General features: G+C 34.7%; 1 long non-coding RNA gene across 2 annotated transcripts in view; it reads left to right on the top strand.

The window, feature by feature from the left end:
- Window positions 1-20,144, top strand: part of LOC113603979 (uncharacterized) — a 104,310-nt gene extending 84,166 nt beyond the window's left edge. For both annotated transcript variants that reach the window (XR_008293062.1, XR_003425798.2), the window contains exons 4-5: window positions 11,183-11,284; window positions 12,870-20,144. This is a non-coding gene — a long non-coding RNA (uncharacterized LOC113603979). The remainder of the gene's footprint in view (window positions 1-11,182; window positions 11,285-12,869) is intronic.
- Window positions 20,145-20,617: the final 473 nt, after the last annotated feature.

Here is a 20,617-nt window from a genome sequence, read left to right as displayed (position 1 = left end):
TAATTGTTTCTCTTGAAAACTGCAAAACAAAATCTAATTAGTTTTTGAAGTAACGCATGTTTATTTTTTCTGGCTGCCTTTTTTTTCTAAGTATATATTTTTTGGAGGAATAATTTTAGGTTTATAGGGAAGTAGCAAAGGTAGTATGGTGATCCTATTCACATTTTACCCAATTTCCCTGAATGCTAATTTTTCTCATAACTATGGTACATTTGTCAAAACTAAAATATGGATATTGGCATATTACTATAACCCACACTCCGCACTTCCTTTGAATTTCACCAGTTTATCCACTAATGCCCTTTTTTCTGTTCTAGTATCAGATCTAAGAAACCACATTGCATTTAGTCATGATGTCTCCTTAGTCTCCTCAAGTCTGTGACAGTTTCTCAGTGTTTTTTTTTTTTTAATGACTTGATACTTTTGATTGTCTTTTGTTTTTCCATATAAACTTTAGAATCGCAATATCCACAAACTGGCTGGAATTTTGATTAAGATTTGATTAGGATTGCATTGAATCTATAGATCAAGAGAACTGATATCTTAGCAATATTGAGTCTTTTTATACATGTATATGGAATATTTCTCTATATACTTAAATGCACTTTGATTTCTTTCATTAGAGTTCTGTAGTTTTTCTCATACAGTCTTCTGTATATCATGTTAAATGTATACTTAATCATTTTCAGAGGATGCTAATATAAATGATATTGTAATTTTTAATTTCAAATTCCAAGTATTCAATGTTGGTTTATAAGAAAGCAATTAACTTTTGTATATTAACCTTGTATCCTGGAAACTTGCTATAACAATTATTTGTTTTAGGAGGCTTTCTGTTGTTGTTATGGTGAGGGATGTTCCCCCCTAAGTTGCTGTCTTTTTTGGTGATAATGAGTAGCTCTGCTATAAGCATTCATGTAGAGAGTTTTGCATGAAATAAATTTTCAATTCACTAGGATTAAAAACTGGGAGTGAAATTTCCAGACCAAGTGATAAATGTATGTTTAGCTTTATAAGAAACTAACAAACTATCTTCCAATGTGACTGTACCATTTTTCATATCCACTAGCAATTAATGAGAGTTTCTGTTGCTCTGCATCTTTTTAACATCTTTGATATGGTCAGCAATTCTAGTAAGTGTGTAGTAATATTTCATTATGATTTTAATTTCATGTTTCCTGATGAAAAATAATGTCCCAATGGAAAAAAAGATATTACTTGTCATCCATCTTTTTAGGTGAAGTGCCTGATCAATTTTGCTTGTTTATTTATCTTTTAAAGAAATGGGTTGTTCGGGGTGCCTGGGTGGCTCAGTCAGTTAACTGTCCTACTTTGGCTCAGGGTCATGATCTCGCAATCCATGAGTTCGAGCCCCACATCAGGCTCTGTGCTGACAGCTCAGAGCCTGGAGCCTGTTTCAGATTCTGTGTCTCCCTCTCTGCCCCTCCCCCACTCACACTCTGTCTCTCTCTCTCTCTCTCTCTCAAAAAATGAATAAAAGTTAAAAATTTTTTTAAAAATCAGTTGTTTTCTTATGGTTGAGTTTGAAAGTTCTTACTCTATTATGGATATGTTCTTTATCAGATATGTGATTTGCAAATATTTTTTGCTTATCTTTTTTTAACAGCATCTTTTTAAAGCAAAAGTTGTAAAATTTCATTGTCCCATTTATCATTAATTTCTTTCATGGATTATACTTTTCTTATTGTATCTAAAAGCTCATCACCAAACCCAAGGTGATACATATTTTCTCCTGCTTTCTTTCATAATCTTTATAGCTTTACATTTTACATTTAGATATCTGATCCTCTTTGAATTATTTTTGTTTGAGTTGTGAGATAGATGCTGTTTAATTTCTTTTTTTTTCCATATATACATCCAATAGTTCCAACACCACTTGCTGAAGTGACTTTTCACTAATTCGTCTTTCCACAGATGTTGAAAATGAATTGACTATATTTTGTGTGTCTATTTCTAGGCTCTCTGTTCATTTTCTTTGATAAATGTGCCTTTTGCCAATACCACACCCTCTTGATTAATTAGTTTTATAATAAGCCTTAAGGTCATGCAATGTTAATTCTTCAAATTCATTGTTTTTATTCAGAATTTTTAGAAGGCTCATCTAGGTCCTTTGCCATTCTACATAAATTTTAAAATCAACAATTGATAGCTACAAAGATTTATGCTGCCATTTTGATAGGGGTTATCTTGAACTTAAAAATTGAAGCTGGGGGAATTACCTTCATTATAATCCTAAGTATTTTAATCTATGAGCACAATCTATCTTTCCATTTATTTAGATTTTCTGTAAACTATTTCATTAGTGTTTTTTAGTTTCCAACATCTTGATGCAGTACATACTTTTGATATAAAATAATACATTTGATTTATGTATATTTACTATGCATCTTGCTACCATTCTGAACTCACTTTTTTGTCCCATTAGAATTTTTGGAAATTTCTCATAGAAAATGATGTTCTCTGTGAATAGTTTTCATTTTTCCTTTCCAATCTGTATAGTTTTGTTTTTGCTTTATAACACTAGCTAGATTTTCAGTACAATGTTGAGTAGCTGAGAGATCCTAGGGGAAAAATATTCAGTCTTTTATTTTAAGTATGCGACCATAGGGGTTTGAAGGCACTGTATTTGGTTAAAGGAGTCCTCTTTTATTTCTAGTTTTCAGAGAGTTTAAATCATAAATAAATGTTGAACTGTTTGAATACTTTAATACTTTTTAATTTCTATTATTATGATCTTATGATTTTTTTTCTTATTTATTCAGTTAATAGGTTTAGTTAATAAGGTTGATTTTAATAATTGATTTTCAAATATTGAACCATACTTGAATACCTGGAATTAATCCTACTTAGTTCTCATGATTATCCTTTTTATGTGTTTTTGGATTTGATATGCTACTATTTTGTTAAGCATTTTTGCATCTATGTTCTTTTCTTATAGCATTTTTAACTGAATTTGTTATAAGAACAATGCTGGCCTGATAATATGGGTTGTTAAGTCATCCCTCCTCACCTATTTTCTGTATAATTGATGTTGTTCCTTAAATGTTACAGAATATTCCTCAATGAGTTTATCTGGGCCTGGAGTGATGAGTGTAGAGTGTTAATTTTAAGATTCATTTTGAATATGTTTTCTTGGAACTGCAAGCTTGTAATGAGATTAGAACTCCACATCTAAAAAGTAGTGTAACTGAAATTTAAATTCTATTATATTGACGACCCAACTATATGTGCATTAAATGCTAAAAAAAAAAATCTGTTTAATCATCATTATTAATTAGGTATTTACTGCTTTCTGTTTTGGCCCATTTCGTTCCTTCTTAAGCTTATTTATTTATTTTGAGAGAGAGAGAGAATACATGAATGAGCAGTGGAGGGGCAGAGAGACAGGGAGAGAGAGAGAATCCCAAGGAAGCTTTGTGCTATCAGTGCAGGGCTCAACATGGGGCTCAAACTCATCAACCATCAGATCATAACCTGAGCTGAAAATGCTTAACGGACTGAGCCACCCAGGTGCCCCTGTTCTGGCCCATTTCTAAAATCATGCATCTGATTTCATTGTCATTTTCCTGTCTTGATTTAAAGTGCTTAAAACACACACACAAAATGAGAATAATACAAATTCTTAGAAAGAAATATAGGAATATCTGAATATTAGAAGTTGAATGAAAAAGTGAAGATTAGCCCAAACATCTTGCTTCATATTTCTATTAGTGAAATAGTTTCATTCCTTTGTCGTCAAGCATATGAGCACGAAGTGTAACATTTTTTGCACTCAGTTTAAATCATGCTATGCTTTGTGTTGTTACTCTTGGTGGGGGCAAGTATGTTCCCTTCATTATGTGGAAATATACGTACCCACAAGGGCAGGCCAAAGATGTGTGCTTTCCTGGCAATAGTATATTGTCTGAGAATTGGATGCCTCACTAAGGCTTGTATTTTCCAGGCCCGCTTTCCATTTAGATCTGACAGTGTGGCAGATCTTACCAAGTGAATAAGGGTTGAAGTGATATATAGCATTTTAGGCCAGTATGATTAAGAAATAGATAGTTCCCCACGTTTTTTTCCTCCATTTTCCCCACCTTATGCAAACTTGATGTAAATGGGGTTGGTGACTTTGACAGTTTACTGAATGTGGCAGTGATAAAAGGAAACTGGTCCCTATTTCTCTGTTTAGATGAAACCCTACCCACTTTCAAGATAGTGATTTTAGAATCTGTTGGACAAGGGAATAAGTTTCTACCTTAATGGATCTATTATGTATTTTTAAGCTTCCCTATTAAAAGATTTATTATTATTCTAATAAATACGTAATAAAAAGGCATTTTGTTTTCAGCCCATTTTACTGAAATTATAAAATTGCATATGTATAATGAGCATTTATTTTAGTACATTTGTTGAGTGAATATCCATTCCAACTTGGAAAAGTGGGATTCAACTGTTTTTGTTTGTGTTATTTTTTTGTTTTAAATATAAATAAGCAATATAGATCTCAAAGTGCTCTAGGTGAAGAAAGCATAGGATTATCCCTTTTATAATAATCATGTAATTGGGAAACAAATTACTCTAAAACTTAGTGGTTTCAAACAACCACCTTTTAAAATCTTACAGGCTTCATGGATCTGGCATCTAGGCATGGCTCACCTGGGCATCTTTGGCTCAAGGTCTCACACCATAATCACATTGCTCACTGGGACTCAAGTTATCTCAAGGCTTGCATGGGGAATTGATCTGCCTCCAAGCTCACCCAGGTGGCTGTTGGCAGGCGTCAAATACCCTCTGGCTGTTGGCTGAAAAACCCAGTTCCATATCAAGTGGGTGTTAACATAATAAAAATGCCAAAAGTTGCCCTTACATATTGGCCTGATAATTGTTTACTTCTTCACAGAAGGCTATGACCATTGGCTCAAAATCCATTGGCACAAAACTAAAATTCTTACACAACCAATTTCCTTAAATAGAACTCAAATCAGCCTGCTGGTTAGCAATTTAGAGACTTCCTCTTTGGCATATCTCATGAAATTGCACCCAATATCTGCTAGCCATATTTAAGACAGACCCTGTGACTGTAAAATCCCTAAACCACTGCTGGCCTTTGGAGCTTTCTGACCCAGTCTCCCTACTTTGCTGCTCAGTGGCCTCACCTAGATACCTAAGGACCCATTCTGATTTTCTAGAGTTCATCCTGAAGTTCTCTTGTCCTCCTCTCTTTCTGGGCTATGGCTCCGCTTCTGTCTCTGGAAGGTCACCTGTCCTGAGGGACATCCCCTCACCCTGCAACTCAGTCTAGGCACTGGCCCTAAAGACTCATTATGTAACACTGCCGTCTTGTGGTCCAGTTTTCTCAGCTCCATCTTGATCTGTAATTAAATCTTCTGACTCCCCACAGCAGCCCACTCCACAAGGAAACCCACAGCTTGGCAGCTGCCATCCTTCAGAGCAAGCAAGCAAGCAAGGGTAAGAGAGAGAGCACCTAAGATAGAAGCCATAGTCTTTTTGTAGTGATCTCAGAAGAGACATCTTATTATTTCTGTTGCTATGTTTTGTTCTTCAGAAACAAGTCAATATATATATCCTGTACTAAGGGGAAGGTATTACAAAAGGGCTCAAATGAATACCAGCAGACTAGGGGGCGCCTGGGTGGCTTGCTTAGTTGGTTAAATATCTGACTTTGGCTCAGGTCATGATCTCCAAGTTTCTGGGTTCATGTCCCACGTCAGGCTCTGTGCTGACAGCTCAGATTCTGCATCTTTCTCTTTCTGTTCCCCTCCCCACTTGGGCTTTGTCTCTCTCTCTCTCTCAAAAATAAAGTAAAACATTAAAATTTTTTTTAAAAATACCAGCAGACTGGGATCATTGGGGGGCATTTTAGGGGCTTCCTTCCACACAAATACGCGTGTCATCAAACACATTTAAAAAAAAATGTGATTACTGCCTAAATCAATATGCACTTAATATGGAAGACTGCGTGCAAGATCAAAGAGCCCACAAATTCCAGGACCTAATGTATAAGGGTAAATGTTTACTCTTAAGGGCCTCTTTAATCTAGGAAAATTAGAATATTATGTTATTAATACTATTAAACATTGTATTAGTGTTTAAATACAACATTGCAGTGAATCCTCCTGAGATATAAATTTTTATATTTACATTTTGTCTAAATTGTTTCTTTATTACTGCAACATAAACAAAAGCCTTGAAAGTTATGTTACCATACTTGATATATATCTTACTATGTTTATTTTGTATTACATGTTATTTAATTCATATTGCCAGTTTTGGGGAGTCTGATCTTTGCGTGATGGTCGTAGTGAAATGAATTGTTCACGTTAAACATCTAGGTATTTTCAGATAATCTTGTGACTCCTAAATTTCTGAAAAATTGTGTTGTCTTGCAATAGTAAAATCTTGAAGCAGACTCTTTTATTTATCATTATGACTGATCATCATCATAAATTGAAGCTTTTTTTATAATGTTTTAAAAAATTTTTTTAACATTTATTTATTATTGAAAGACAGAGAGACACAGCATGAGCAGAGGAGGGGCAGAGAGAGGGGGAGACACAGAATCTGAAGCAGGCTCCAGGCTCTGAGCTGTCAGCACAGAGCCCAACGCGGGGCTTGAATCCACAAACTGGAAGATCATGACCCAAGCCGAAGTGGGTCACCCAACCAACTGAGCCACCCAGGCGCCCCTTTATAATGTTTTTTAAAGACACTTTCCACACACAGAAAACTCATTTGAGCTATACAACATTTTATGAAGTTATGTTATTATTCTTCACTGTTTTTCACATTCAATTTTGATCCAAGTGAACCAAGAGTTAACTCAAAAGCCAAAGGTTTTTCATCCCAAAGGGATAATTTGGTAAGCACATAATATGACAAAATTGCTTTCTACAAAAAAATTCTTTAGAATTTTTTTTTTGCACTTTTGCAACATATATGGCACCATGCTGAGAATAATGATCTCTTCCTGATACTGAAAATCTGACATTGTTGTATAAGGTCAAAAGCTATTTTCACTTTAGAATGTGTTTTTCTTAAGTTATTGTTACTTAGGTTACATTGAATTTTTAAAGCAATGCAGAATCTTCTTTTCTTCAATACGTACAAAACATAATCATCTCACTTGGAACATTTGCTTCCCAAAGAAAATTCAAGAACAGATAGTTACAAATATTCTTCTTTGGATAAACAGAAAATATACCCCACAACAGTGAATAATCCTGATATTATTACTTCTCTCTTTTGAGATATCAGGAGATTGTGAGACAATTAGTTCTGATATCCTTGTATTTTAAAGGGTTAGCTCTATATAAGTGGTGAGTTTTTTCCTCCAAAAAGTATACCTGATGTGACAAAGAAATTTATGGAGATTATTGGTTAGATCTTTGTTCTTTTCACTGTCCTTTCCCCAATCACATTTCTATAAGAAATGAAAGAGAGAGCATTGGGTGTTATATGTAAGTGGCAAAACATTAAATTCTACTCCTGAAGCCAATATTGCACTATATCTTAACTAACTAGAATTTAAATATAAACTTTAAAAAAAGAACTGAAAGAAACAAAAAAATATTGTTAAGTACTTGCCAATAACTGGTTCTCACTTTTATCTATTCTGGATACAAAGTCACTCAACAAAATATCTTGGCTAAAATTTGTGTAATGTTTTTGGAAAGGGAAAAGGCAGTACTTTATTTCCTGTACCGGACATTTTTAAGAGCAAAAAATATTTGTGATAGAGCAAATGTAATGAACTGAAAGTCATTGATTCTTCCTTTCTGGGTTCTAAGTAAGTTTTGAAATTCACTTGTTCATAAATTTATCCATAAATTGCTTAAAATTTAAAGTCCTAGCATAGTCATATAAAGGAACACTTATGTTTTGAATTTCTATATTCATTATAGAACTAAACTGGGGAGTAGAGGTTGTAATGACAGGTGGAGGTAGGAAGTGGGAAGAAAGGATTTTTTTTCTCTTTATATTATAACTAAATCTATTTAAACCAGAAATTGTATTACGTAACTTAATCACAACTTGAGTTATACTTGTTTGAATCTCATTTCTTTATATAAATTCCCAATTACACCAAAGATACATATTTTTTGTAAGAAATTATTCATTTCTTGGTGTAAGTGCTTCCACAAAGTGGGTAGAAATCTGCCTGCTTTATTGTGGACTAATGACTAAATTACTTACCTCAGGGGGGAACATGTTATTGATATTAGTTTTTCTTCTAAGTCTGATTCAAATGCACTGAAGCAATTTTCTTCATGCCCTAAGTGTCTGGGAGGCTACTTAAGAAACCAAGCTTTTCCAACCAGAAATCTCCCACGGGGAATCTCTTCTCGTTTAAAAAGCAATATTAAGGATGAAGTAGCATTTTTGTCTACTGTTTTTTTTAAAAATACATTTATTTTCCATTGATAATAATATAAAAATTAGACCCTTTTGGAAATATTTCTAAATCATTGAATGCATGCCTCCTTGTTTTCTTAAATAAAATATACTAAACAGAACTGACACTCTTTTGATAATAGGCTATCATTTGGATCTAAATTGTGTTACCATGGAAAAACTGTATTTATCCATTTCTGTCCTTGTGGTTGGTATTTCTGATTTTATAAAACGCCCTATTTAAACTTTTGTGTGTTTTCTCCTTACAAGAAATCAGTTATTCATGGTGTATAAATAACAAGTAAATAAATTTTGAATAACCATCATAAGGAATCCTCCTGAGTCAAGCGTTTAGGTTTGCATGCTGAATTTTAAGCAATTTTAGAGCTCTTATTTCCTCACTCTGTTCTGTTACCTGCATTTAATTTTTTTTTTAATTTTTTTTTTCAACGTTTATTTATTTTTGGGACAGAGAGAGACAGAGCATGAACGGGGGAGGGGCAGAGAGAGAGGGAGACACAGAATCGGAAACAGGCTCCAGGCTCCAAGCCATCAGCCCAGAGCCCGACGCGGGGCTCGAACTCGCGGACCGCGAGATCGTGACCTGGCTGAAGTCGGACGCTTAACCAACTGCGCCACCCAGGCGCCCCTTAAAATCTTATTTATTTATTTAAAAAACTTTTTTTTTTTACATTTATTTATTTTTGGGACAGAGAGAGACAGAGCATGAACGGGGGAGGGGCAGAGAGAGAGGGAGACACAGAATCGGAAACAGGCTCCAGGCTCCAAGCCATCAGCCCAGAGCCCGACGCGGGGCTCGAACTCGCGGACCGCGAGATCGTGACCTGGCTGAAGTCGGACGCTCAACCGACTGCGCCACCCAGGCGCCCCAGTTACCTGCATTTTAAAATGATGGTGGAAGTTAGTGTAGTTTCTACAAAAAAGAAAACACTAGAAACTCTTTGAGAAGCATATGCTGTGCTGGAGAAGGACTGTGCTTGGTGGTGACCTCTGGACTTTTTCTGGCGAGCAGAAGTCAAATCCAGTTTGAGAAACTCCATTTTGTCATTATTGTTCATCTGCAAATTTTCCAGCAGAGGTGGAAAATATGAAAAAAGGTGACCATCCTTAAATAGGTCTTCTTGGTTTCATCTCTCCCCTGAATTGACATCTGCAATTATTTGTCAAACTTTGAGTGAACTTTATTACAAAAAGTAGAATTCTTGGAGTCTATGAATTGACATGTTAAAAGCAAGCTCTCAGTGGTGGTTGCCAAGGCTTTAATCAGGGAGAAGTGACTCAGTTTGAAGTAGTTTGGGTTCAAATAAAAGATGTGCTGGGGTTTCAGATATGGTACTTTATTTGAAAGCCATTGCAGCAGATTTAATCTGAAAATAGGTTTAAATACATGTGAGCATTACCTATTGAGCTGTGTTAGGGATGGCTTTCGATTTGATGTTAAATATTGTGTCCTTCTGAGATTATAGATAGCATAAAATGTAGAGTTTACAGTTTCTAAAATAGTTGAATGATTTGTGTTCAACCTGACAATTTATAAGAAGAAATTAATGGAAATGCTAACATTCTATAACATTCATGCAGAGGGCTGTATCACAGTTTTCTACTTGTTCAAATGAAAGTTTATTATTCATCCATAGATTTTTTAAAAAGTCTTCCATTTGTGGGACTCTCTGCTTTTCAAGAGGTTTGCTGTTCCTCTTTTAAGAGGAAGAGATTGCCACATTTTACAAGCAGCTGCTTATTCTTCAGAAGCTGAACATGCATTGCAGAACAGTGCCTGAAATTTAATTACTGTTTATGCCAGTTTGGTTTTCTTCAATTTGTTGCAGAATGAAATGAACTGCTTTAGACTCATTCACTGATTTCATATATGTCAGAAAAATTACTTTTTCTGTGTTATGTTTTGAATGACTATATATATTTATTTATATTTGCTTAAAATAAGGCAAAATACAAGTTGAGATCTTTAGGACTTTTAGAAGTTACTTTAACTACTATTCTTTGAAGCTAAGTTTTTATTCAGGGTATAGTTTAGAACAAATTATTGGCAGAAATACATAACCATTAAGATATGCATTGTTAGTTATAGGATATACACCATGAAGTATAAGTAATATCGATTTAATATATAAGATACATTATTTTGTCGTATTTTTGTGGCATGATATATATCTAATGCAAACATTATAAACCATATTTTTGCAAGAGTGTTGACCTAGGATTTTTTTCAAGCCTTTAGGAATCTTCAATTACCCATGCCCTAATGTTTTTTATATTAAAAATAATCATTGGTGAACTGTGGATTATTATGTGTCATAAACTGTGTAGGTAGTGGATACACTGCTGTACAAGGCAAAATGTCCCGGCCTTCATGGAGCTTATTTCCGAGTCAGTGATTTTAACTCCTGGAATAAAATTGAAATTTAAATGAAAGGCATTGGATAAAACATAGAATATGTAGAAATTACTCAAATATTTAAAAAGATACTTTGTTGGGGGCACCTGGGTGGCTGAGTTGGTTGAGTGTCTGACTTTGGCTCAGGTCATTGTCACGGGGGTTTGTGAGTTCAAGCCCCGCATCGAGCTTACTGCTATCAGTGCAGAGCCGGCTTTGGATCCTCTGTTCCCCTCTCTCCCTACCCCTCCCCTGCTCACACTCCCTCAAAAATAAATAAAACAAAAAAGAGATGCTTTATTTTTGAAATGCTGAACGCTAATTGGTGTCATATGCGTTGTTTTGCAGGTGACATACGAAAAAATCACTTCCTCTAGTGCCTTGCCATCAGGAATGTTACTAAGCCAATTCTAATCTCAGCTGTCCTGCCATGGTGCCTGTGTTACTCTAGTTAGTATCTGTGATGATTTTTGTCACACATGGGATGTCTGAGCTGAGGAATGCATCGTGTAAAATAGTGCCTTGCTCATCTAAGTTGCTTCACTTCCCTTAAAGTGATTTAGAAAAGTAACCAGTTTAGCATGCCTTAATTATACTTGTGGATCCCTTTAACCATTACATTTCTCTTTCTATCTTTAAAATAAAGCACAATGTTATCTGAATCATAGTCACATGGTTTAGGATTGCCAATATATATCAACAGCCAAAAACAGGACAAATCTAAACTTTAAAATAAGGTTAAATATTGTCCTTATCATTAGTCAATAATAGTCTTCTATATGATGAAACTATCAATTCAAATTATCCTACAAATTATGTTTATATCATTTTCTAATAGGTAGATAATCAAGCACTAATACATTAATAAAGATTTATTTTAAAAAATTTTCTTTTTCTTTTTCTTTTGTTTCCTGTTGTTTTAACTCCTGCTCTTGCTACATTAATTTTTGGTAGTTTTGGGCTGAGAATGTCAATGTTCACAATTATAGGTTAAATAGGTTTTTTATAGGTTCCTGAGGTTTCTTAGCATATGGAAAACCTACATGATGGAGATGATGTTACGGGCTGTTAGACAAAGAGGTTAGATAAAGGACTGTTCTTTTCCTCAAGGAGCCCATAGTTCACTAGGGTGGAGAATAAATTAAAATTCAATGATGTAATTTTAACAATAGATGTACTGTGCTAGTGCTGGCCCAGTGTACATTATATTTTTATTTGTTTAAAAATTATTCTATTGTAGGGTGTCTGGATGGCTCAGTCTGTTAAGTGTCTGACTTTGGCCTGGGTCATGATCTCACAGCTCCGGAGTTCGAGCCCCATGTGGGATCTCTGCTGTCAGCGCGGAGCCTGCTTCAGACCGTCTCTCTCTCTCTCTCTCTCTGCCCCTTCCCCATTTGTGCATGCACTGTCTCTCTCTCAAAAATAAATAAACATTTAAAAAAGTATTCTATTGTGCAGAGACTTTTTTTGTTTGTTTTGCGAGAAAGAGAGAGAGAGCGCACCAGTCGGGTCGGCACAGAGGCAGAGGAAGACAGAATCTTAATCAGGCACCACGCCCAGCAATGAGCCAAAAAGGGGATTCAGTCTCACATGAGATCATGACCTGAGCCAAAATCAAGAGCCAGGCGCCTAACCAACCGAGCCACCCAGTCACCTCTGTGCAAAGACATTTTAAAGCATGGGTTTTCTTAGTCTTCTAACAAAAAAAGTCTTCTGGTGAGATGTTTCTTTGCATGTATTTGAAAGGTCCACACAGAACTATGGAACTGGCTGGAAGGAAGTGGGGGAAGAGCTTGGTTAATGGACAGCCTCTATGGATACAACCGGCTGTTATTTTTCTACCTGAAACGAAACGCTCCCCCGTACACTCAGGGCAGTGTATCAATTATAACTTGTCTCCTCTCATTGGGGATAGTAAGTGGAATCTCCTTGTATTCTCTGACATTATAAAATATCAAGCATGCTAAAAGCTTGCATAATACAGGGCAAGTGTGAAGACAGCGCTAACATATACTTTCCTTGTTGTCCTACGCAGATTCTCTCAGGAACTCCATGACTCACGCTTTTCCGGTGTTGGCTTATTAAACTGAAGTACTCTCAGGTGAAGGATATTTTGTTATATGTTAAATGCTCACGGACACCTTCAGGATTTTTTAAAGCGGGTAAGACCAAGGAGTTCTTACTTTATAGTGTATCTATCAAAGGTTACCTTAAGATGCCATGTCAAAAAATTCTAATAATTCTCATGACTGGGCAGGCATGAGATTGGCTACCCTACATAATGAGTAAAGTCCCCTTCTTCACAGGGAAGTCAGGGAAATTCTCTGAAGGTATTTAAAGAAGCAGCCAGCTTATTAAAATCACATCTCCTGTATTAGAGTCTGGTTTAGCAAGAGGCCTCTCGTAACTACTACTCCTTTCTCTACAATGATATGGTTCTTTTTATTAACTTTCACAATTATTTTAACTTTTTATGTTATTATACTTATTCCTGTGCTTGCCTTATTTACCTTTCAGGAGCGTCGTGTCTTTAGACATAGTGTCTAGCACAGTATTTTTCTTTTAATAGTTAGGTTTGTTCCAAAGTCAAAAATCTCGAATTTAAATTCTTTTAGAAAATAGACTGAACTAAGATTCTAGTGTGGCAGGTTGCATTCCAGGTTTTTGTTTTTAGTTTGTACAAAATGTATGCAAAATAAAATAATAGTTGTTTCACACTAAGGTCACAAAATTATTGGACCAAACTTTCGTTGAAGTTTGCCACTACTTTTACTCTATACGAAGAATTATTTATGAATATCTTGTATTCCTGCCTTTTGTTGTTTACAACTACTGAGACTAGTGGAGCCAAATAATACAGGAAAGCATTTAACAAAGATGCTTCTTTGTAAATTTTTTAGATGTTCACCTTCCCATGATTTACAAAGGCAGTAGCAGTTGTTGCCTCAGGGGAAACAAATACAGCATGGAGCAAAAAATATCACAGATCACTTTTGAATTTCAAATTAAACTTTTTACAGGTCGGTAGTGAAAAGTTAGTCTTATGAGCTACCGTTTTATGCATAAGTCTGCCTTTTTGAAAAATAAAAATACTTGCTGAGCTCAAAGTTGAAGCCGGGAGGACTACAAACGATAGAGTGAACCTACAAGTGGTCATACAGTCTCTCCTGGATTTCGAGTGGCAGGTTTGGCACAATTTAGTGAGACTAGTGTATAGTCATAGCTAGGTGCTGAAAAGATATCTTTCTGTGCCTTGCCCTCTCCTGGGGTCAAAATTCTTCTCAGGGGGTCATTAAAACCCCTTACATTTGTTTGGGATTTCCAGAGCAGTGGGACCTTTGCTGAATTTGTGCCAATGTCAGTGTGGAAGAAGTCTTGATCTCTCTGTGAAATGGCCAAGGTAGCATGGAAGTAACACCTGGGGCATTAGGCAGAGGGGGATCCGAGAGACTCCTATCTGCCTGGTTTTCCCAGGCTCAGTCAGCGTCTACTCCATCTGCTAAGTTTCCCTTTTCTTTCAGGAATAAGGCAACCATTGTGTCAGAATTATAATTGTTATAATATCAGTATGAAATTTTGATATTGGGGGAATACTTATTTGACAAATTCATTTTCTGTATCTTCTTTCTAAAAATTCTAATAAATTAACCTTTAGTTTTATGTAAATGCCAATCAATGAATGCCTATGTCTATTACAAGATATTTGGTTTGTTACAATTATAGCATTATTGTAAATAAATATGAGCTATGACCCTGGCAAACATTCCACAAAATCTAAGTGATGACGTTTTTAATTTTTTTATTAAAGTTTTTAAGATGAAAACAAAATGAAAAAGAGAGCCAATTCATAAAGAAACACTTAAAAACATTTTTTTAAGTGAAAGAACACATGTAGATAACGTGCATTTGCACTGGTAATGCTTTCTAAGAGGGCCGCAGGAGTAACAATTACTAGAAGAACATGCCGTTTTCAGTCAGGTAAGGATTTGTACGTTATTGTTAGATTCTTCATAAGCATTAATTATTTAATTGAAAATATATCCAAAATAATGTATTTCTTCCATGCTTATGGCTAAATATATCTAGAGTACTAAACAGACTAGGAAACTCTAAATAACTCACCCTCACAGCCCTTTGATTTGACATTTGACTCTGATTCCATAAGTAACTGAAGCAGGAATCAGCCTCTTAAACAAAAGGCCATCTTAGACTGGAATGAAGAGCATCCCTTGTTAAAAGGGAAGGCAAAAACCAAACAAGCAAATGCACCTGACAGGGATGATCTCGATTTGATAGTGACAAAACAATTCAATCACATTCTCTCTGTTTGGGAGTTTTAAATGTAATACCCAGAGAGAAAGCGTAGAAACAGAGGCAGTAGAATCAGTACTGAGCGGAGGAGGAGAAATAAAGAGACAGACAGAGGGCAGAGCTGAGTGGTTACGATGGAGCTGTCACTAGAGCAGAAATGTCAATTTGATACCCGAACCCAGGTTATTAGTACAGCCTGCAGCTGTAATTCCTGGAAAATGTCCTTGCCTCCTATTTTTTTGTGCATTCTCCCTGCAATGAACCATTATGAGAGAGAACTTGGGAATGATTATTGCTCCTATCTTGAACTAAACTATTTTATTTATACCTTCAGAAATATTATTAGAATTTAAGCCACAGGGTAAATGTTAAAATCAGAATAATTAAGAGATCTTTTCCACCAAAAAGAATAGTGTCGCAGATGAAATAAAATATAGTCATTCCACAGTATGATACTGCCTAGTAGTTGTAGAGATCATATAAAATCTCATACAACTTAGTTTTCTATAGCAATTTTGTTCAAAATAAATATTAGTTATGTTTGAGAAGAGTCTTGTAGTGCTAACTAGGCAATATTTTTTTCTCCTTCATTGTGTGTGAAGCATTTTAATAATATGATAGATTACCCAAAAGCTGTAGAAATATTGACAACAAATTATAGTCTCTGCAAATAGGTCATATCTAAACTTTAATCTTAATTACAAAGTCATATTTTAAACCAAGTGTTAGAGTAAATGTTAACAACATTTGAATTAAGAAATCAAAATGTGGGGGTGCCTGGGTGGCTCAGTCTGTTAAGTGTCCGACTTCGGCTCAGGTCATGATCTCACAGTCAGTAAGTTTGGGTCCCGCATTGGCCTCTGTGCTGACAGCTCAGAGCCTGGAGCCTGTTTCAGATTCTGTGTCTCCTTCTCTCTCTGCTCCTCCCCCACTCATGCTCTCTCTCTCTCTCTCTGTCTCTCAAAGATGAATAAATGTTAAAAAAAATGTTTAATGAAAAAAAAAAGAAATCAGAATGTAGTAGCAATTTTTTTCTTTTAATGAAGCTGTGTTTCCATGTTTTCTTTCTTATACTTTCATGATGATGTGACAGAGCACCTGGGAAGAGGCACTGTTTCTCCATAAAGACCAGATTGGTGCATAGCCCACACTTTCCTTACAGAATAATTCCTTGAACGGCCGTTTTTCTGGTTGTGCAAATGTAAAGCAAGTAAACACTCATTTCTGTAGAGAATAGAATTCTTGGATTGCCATGCTAAACACTAAACACTAAATTATGATCACCTTTGGAACATGGTCAAGGAGCCTCTTAGGAGGAAAGTAATTGAGATCAGGACCTCTTTCCCCCAATATTCTTGGGACATCTGTAATAGGATGGGAAGCTTCTAAGTCATGTCTTCTGGAAAGAAAATTATCCAAATTCTTAACAGAATTCACTTTGAGGGAAGTGCAGGCCTTTGTTGGTGGCTATGTAAACTCGATGGTCTGACTATTTATGTAGTGGGTTGTCACAGTGTATAGCTGAAGTTATAAGCCACTGGGCACAACCACTTTTGGTTGGCATTATATTATTCTTTAGATACTATGCCTTAGCAGGTGAGGGTGAACTGAATGAGCTGTTACTTGGAACTCCAACCCAGTCTCAGAATATCTTCTTAAAGTACAATCGTTAAGTGTCACTGGACTTATGAGGCTAGTTTTCATCATTTGTGAGGATAGGTTTATATGCATCTCTGACCTTACTATGATACTCTATAATATGTTGATTTTTAAAAAGAACTTGTAATCAGATTTTTTAAAAACATAGAAGTTGATGTAAAAATATTGACGAATCAAAATAATTGCATGAATAAATTTAAAATTATAAGTGAGTGTATTTAAAATTTATTTAAAAAATCTTAATTGCTTTCAACACTATATCTAGTAGAATGATAGTGTCATTAACTTCAATGTCTCTTACTTATTTGCTTAATTTTAAATAAATTATAAGAAGACATGAAAATAAATGCTGTTTCCCCATCTAAATAAGTATTACTTTTTCCAGTTGAAGATTAAATATAATTTTGGTTGAACAATCATTTAAATCACCTTAATTCTCTTAGTAAAATCCCTTTGAGTTGTGTATACAATGCTTAGAGTGATGGTACACTGGAAAAAATACTATAAATGGCAAACATTATGTTACTTTATGGATACACAATTTTTTATTCCATTTATTCCATCTGCAAAAATGTATTGAGCCCCTACTACATGTCGGTGTAGTTCTAGGCCTTGTATATACAAGTGTGAACAAAACAAAGTCTTTGACCTCATAGAGCCTAAATCTAATTGGAAGGGAGGCAGCAAAATAATTAGATAACATCAGATGGTGATAAGTATCTGAAAGAAAGATAAGAGAGTGAGGGCATGGAATATGGAAATGATTGCTATTTTATATAAGCTGGTCAGGGAGGAGCTCTCTCAAAAAGTGACCCATTTTCACAGGCACCTGAAGAAAGTGAGAATGGCCCTGGGGCAGAAGTGTGTTTGATGTAGTCCAGGTATAGCAAGAAGGGCAATGTGGATATTTTGGAATAACACTGGGATGTTATTATAGACAGCGAGACCCAAGAGTTAGTCCAAGGTCAGAGCATGGATTCCCATGTCCACAATGGTTTTTACTTTGGCTTTTACTCCCTGAGAGGAGGGAGGCCATTTGGAAGTTTTGGGCAGAGGAGGAACTTCTAGATTTAACAAGTAAAAACCACAGGCTACCCAGTTAAATTTCAAATTCAGATAAACAATGGATACATTTAAAGAATAAATAGGTCCCCAATATTATATGGGATGTACTTATGGTAAAACATTATTCATTATCTGAAATTCAAATGAACAATGTATCCTGTATTTTAAAGAAATTCTCTTACGGCTATGAGGTAAGTAAACTTTTCTGGTAGGGCAGAAAGAGAAGTTGGAAGAAACTGTTTGAATAGATTCAAATACATTCACTCATCAGTAACCTAAATCTGCTCTATAAAAATAGTTTATAGCTTGGTGGAATAAGTACATGGGAAGATAGGTGACTTGTGTTCTTTCTGTAATTACCTGCTTTGCTCAACTTCCTTTGGAAATCAGTAAAGTATCTCTAAAGTAGATACAAATTATTTCATTAGAAAAATAAGATAATCTTCTATAAAAATAGATATTAAGTTTTAAAAAGTAAAAAATAGACCAAAAAAGTTAGGATTTAGAAGACTTGAACAATTATAATGAATCATTTTGACCTAATGGACAAATCAGACCACTATACCTAAGAACTCTAGATTATACATTATTTTTCAAACCGACAAAGTACATTTGCAAACACTGTAAATATGGCATACAAACATACTAGTCCAAAAAAGCAAATCACAAAAACCTTCAACAGTGAAATCAAAGTATATTTTTTGAATACAGTACAAATTATATTATAAATCAGTGGCAAACTATAAATAATATATCCTCCATATGTTTGGATATTACAAAGAACATGAATGTATTAAGAAAAACATTTTAGGGGCACCAGGGTGGCTCAGTTGGTTAAATGTCCAACTTTTGATTTCTGCTCGGGTCATGATCTAACAGATAGAGCCAATGTTGGGCTCTGCGCTGGGCATGGAGACTACTTAGGATTCTCTTTCCCTCTCTCTCTGTCCTTCCTCCACTCTCTCTCTTTCTCCTTCTCAAAAAAAAAAATTTAAAAATGTTTTAATGGATAACAAAATAATGCATACCAAATCTTATTTGAAATAACTAAAGCAGCATTTTGAGAAATTTATAATTTTAAATGTATAACTTAGAAATCAAGTATTACTTCAAAAGGTTGCAAAACAGATCCAAAAAGTAGACAGAAGAAAACTTTAAGAGAAAAATAAACAGGGGCACCAGGATGGTTCATTCGGCTAAGCATCTGACTCTTGATTTTGGCTCAGGTCATGATCTCAGGGTGTGTGAGACTGGGCCTTGTTGGGCTCAGCACTGAGCAGGGAGCCTGCTTGGGATTCTCTCTCTCTTCTCCTTCTGCCCCTCCCCCAGCTCAGGTTCTCTCTTTCTCTCTCAAAATAAATACATAAGCATAAAAATGGAGAAAAATAAGTAGAAAACATACATGCAACAAAAAGTTCAACAAAGGCAAAAAAATGTTTCTTTGAAATGAATAGTACAATTGACAAAACAGTGGCTACTTATGAAGAGACAAAAAAGAGAGAAAAGGTATAAATATTAGCAATGAAAAAGAGTGGTTGACTACAGGTGGAATAGAGTTTAAATAGACCATATAAAGAAATATTATAAACAATCTAATAGCAATACATTTGAAAATAGATATGAAATGAACAACTTGTCAGAACTGACTGGAATAAAAAATTAAATGAGTATTCTATATTTTTTAAAATATTGAATGCCATCAATATTTTTCTACAAGTAAACCCCAAGGTCATGACAACTTAACTTTTTTATAACTGAACAAATAAGAAAGGAATATTTTTAATATTATAGAAGATCTTCTAGAAAATAGAACAAGAAAGCTTACCTCATTTCATGAGACTGGAAAACCTTGACACTCAACTCTGATAAGAAAGGAGAATTACTAGCCAATTTCATATAAAACATAGGTGTAAAAATTCTCAAAAATAATTGCAAGCCAAAATCAGAAAATACATGAATAGGAAAATATATCTTGAACAAATTTGATGTATCTCAGGGAATGCAAGTTTCATTGGACATTAAAAATCAAACAATGTAAGTCAATATCTCAACTGATTAAAAAATAAAACAATGTGTTCACCTTAGTAGAAGCAGAAATAATATTTACAAAAATTCAGCATTCATTCATTATAAAAAGAGTAACGACCTCATGATCTTTTAGCAAAGTAAATAGAGGAGAACTTCTTTAATCTGGCAAAGGCTAACCAGAAAACAAAATTTAACAAAAAAAAAAAAAACCCACAGCAGACCATTTTACTTTCTCTTTTTTTCTTCAAAAAATAGGATATATATCTATATATATATAGATATATATATATCTATATATATCCTATTTTTTGAAGAAAAAATATATATATTTTTCAAATATATATATATTTGATTTGAAATATATATATATATTTGATTTGAAATTTTATATATTCTTCAAATATATATATTTGAAGAAAAAAAATATATATCCTATGTTAATGCTACATCTTTTCACCAAAGATGGATTCTCTGTGTTTTTATCTAATACACATGTTCCCACACTTATTGCCTGCAAAGATGTGTCTTGAGAAATTCTTTTCACTATCTGATAAAAAATCATCTTGTTTTTACTGGATCAACAGAGTAACACAAACATTTTATCCCATGTTAAAAAAACAAAACAAAATATACAATGTCTGTAAGTCCAATTTGCCTTTTAACGGAAGCAACCATCTCTTTGCTGAATGATGGAGGCTGGGAGGATGGATGAAGCAAGGT

Source organism: Acinonyx jubatus, chromosome E4 (genome assembly GCF_027475565.1).
Source record: "Acinonyx jubatus isolate Ajub_Pintada_27869175 chromosome E4, VMU_Ajub_asm_v1.0, whole genome shotgun sequence".
Taxonomy (NCBI): Eukaryota; Metazoa; Chordata; class Mammalia; order Carnivora; family Felidae; genus Acinonyx; species Acinonyx jubatus.
The sequence above is the reverse complement of the archived record's forward strand: the minus strand, read 5'-3'. Positions and strand labels throughout refer to the sequence as shown.